The sequence below is a fragment of the Mastomys coucha genome, unplaced genomic scaffold (genome assembly GCF_008632895.1).
Source record: "Mastomys coucha isolate ucsf_1 unplaced genomic scaffold, UCSF_Mcou_1 pScaffold18, whole genome shotgun sequence".
NCBI classification, from domain to species: Eukaryota; Metazoa; Chordata; class Mammalia; order Rodentia; family Muridae; genus Mastomys; species Mastomys coucha.
Genome location: NW_022196900.1, coordinates 89,701,962 through 89,705,013, shown reverse-complemented (window position 1 = coordinate 89,705,013; position 3,052 = coordinate 89,701,962).

Here is a 3,052-nt window from a genome sequence, read left to right as displayed (position 1 = left end):
GAAATCCGCCTGCCTCTGCCTCCCAAGTGCTGGGATTAAAGGCGTGCACCACCACCGCCCGGCTTCATGGGAAATCTTTTTATCCTCAGTCGTAGGATCTGAACACAGAACCCTGCTTACGCTAGGTAAGCACACCACCACTGAGTCCAGACTGAGGATTCTTTAAATCGTTTGAAATGCCATCCTGTTTTATGGAAAGGTTAATTCAAGCCAAGAAATGCAAGGTGACTTGTTCAAGGGGAAGTTAGAGGGGTTCGTTTTCGTTTGACAAATCTTTTCTGAACCTCTTGACAAGGATTTGTGCTGGGCTAGCAACACAGGCATGGGACATAGTGTGGGACTGTGGCTGGTGACTAGGGTCAGCTCAAGAGCTCAAAGTGAGCTTCTGAGCTCTGGGAGTGTCCTGCTCCTTCCCTGAGTGTCCGTACCCAGTGACCCAGAGGCAGTGATGTTGTGGGAGTTCACCATGCCTTCAGAGTCTGTATGCTTTCCATCTGGAAAAAGATGTTTTCAACAAAAGTGTGATATGACAACTAAAGGTAAAACAGCACTGACTTTTCTGAACCTCATGTTTTCCAGGCATAGGTTCAGACACTGGGAGGTGACCCCCCCCAAAAAAAAGAAAGAAAGAAAGAATGAATGAATGAATGAATGAAAATTCAGAAACAGACCTGGAAAGATAGTTAAGGACCAGCATTCAAATAAATCCCCAGCTCTCACATTTAAAAGAAAAGAAAAAGAAAGTCAAGTATAGCCACACACCTTTAACCCTAGTAACTTTGGAGAATGGAGACAAAAAAGATTGCTAGGGCTTGCTGCCCACCAGCCTGGCTCAGGTTCGCTGAGAGACTCCATCTTGAGGGACTAAGGTAAAGTGACATCACAGGAAACATGATTCCTAGTTTGGCATCTGCTTGTACAGCGCACTTGCACACACCACACGTATACATATGCCATACCCATACACACATGAGGGGAGTGTTATGGGATTCAGAGACTATCGTGGAGCAGCTGTCCTAGCATGAGCAACACCCCGGGTTCAGTGCCCAACACTGAGAATAGATGAAAGGCAAATATCAGATGAAGGCTCCAATGGAGGTGAGCAAAAAGAGGAACAACCTCTAGGTCAAGGATCAGAACAAGCCAGGCTTGCCAGGTGTTGGCTCACGTCTAGAGTCTCTGCTTCTCAGGAGACTGAGTCAAGAGGATGGTAAATTCAAACCCTGCCAGGTCTATAGAGTGGGCTCAAGGCTAGCCTGGGCCCAAAGAATGAGCTCAGGGCTAGCCTGGACCTACAGAGTGAGCTCAAGGCTAGCCTGAGCAACTTTGGAGGGCTTGCCACAAAATAAAATGATATAAAAGATAATGGGGGACTGGAGAGATGACTCAGCGGGTAAGAGCACTGACTGCTCTTCCAGAGGTTCTGTGTTCAATTCCCAGCGACCTTATGGTGGCTCAAAACCATCTGTAATGGGATGTGATGCCCTCTTCTGATGGGTCTGAAGACAGCGATATAAGCTTATATACACTATGTATACAAGTGTACTTATATACATAAAATGAATAAATATTTAATAATAATAATAATAATAATATGGTAGGGACATAGCTCAGCAGTGGAGTGTTTGCATAGCATATAAAATGCTCTGTGTTCCATTCTTAGTACTAAAAACCCAGAGGATCGGCCAGGCAGTGGTGGCGCACGCCTTTAATCCCAGCACTTGGGAGGCAGAGGCAGGTGGATTTCTGAGTTCGAGGCCAGCCTGGTCTACAGAGTGAGTTCCAGGACAGCTAGGGCTAAACAGAGAAACCCTGTATTGAAAAACAAACAAACAAACAAACAAAAACAAACAAACAGAGGATCAGAATCAATAATGCCTTGTGCAGTCATTAAGAATTGAAAACCAATTGCCAGTGTGCATCAAAGATCAATGTTGTGCTGTGTAGCAAAGCATCAGAATGCAGTGGTAATTGTTCCCATTCTCACTTGACACATAAAGCACCAAGGTTTGGATTCTTGAAGCTGTTTTGCCTAAGATCACGTAGCTATGAGGAAGCAGTGCTAAAATTTAAAGCCAGGCTTTAATCTACACCGCAGATTAATAAGAAAAGAGGAAGGGCGGAGCTAGTGAAGGCACTTTACTCCTGTGCCTTGAGGCCAGAACCTAAAACTTTCCAGTCTTTTCCAGTCCAGGCAACCACAGTCACTGGTACTCTCTGATCCTCTCTCTCTCTTCAGCCCTCAGTAAGTCTTCGGTGCCAGCTCAAGAAAGAGCAGATCAGAGGAGGACCAGGAAATACCACCCCTGGTGGAGGTTCTAACCGGCATGGAGAAGGTTATAAAAACTTAACAGTATTAGGAAATAATCCTGAGACAGCCTGTAGCTAGGGCACAGTCCCAGGAGGCTTTAGGGCTGTGTAACATAGATGGCCACTGTCCAGACCCTGGCCCAACACCACCACAGGCTAGTTGTGAAGCCTGGAGTGGTCAGTCTCTGTTCCAAGTTTCTCCCACCATAAAGCAATGATGCCAACCTTGTGGTAGATTAATCAGAATATTGGGGAGTGTACATAAAGCTTTAGATCAGCGGGTACCACCTGGATTTGTCATTGTCAACCTTGTCGCAGGTATCTTGAAGCCTTAGACTTTTATGCCTGTTTGGGTTTGTTTTGATACAGTGTCATAATCACTTGTAACTCCATCTTCCTGCCTTCCCCCCTCCTCAAGATTTATTTATGTATGTGAATACACTGTAGCTGTCTTCAGACACACCAGGAGAGGGCATTGGACCCCATTACAGATGGTTGTGAGCCATCATGTGGTTTCTGGGAATTGAACTCAAGACCTCTGGAAGAGCAGTCAGTGCTCTTAACCACTGAGCATCTCTCCAGCCCTCCTGCCTTCCTCTGAAACGCTGGCTTTCAAACTAAATAATTGAAGATGACCTTGAAGTTGTAATTGCACGAGCAAGCTCGAGCACATGCAAACACACACACACACACACACACACACACAACACACACACAACACACACACCACCCAAAGTGCTGG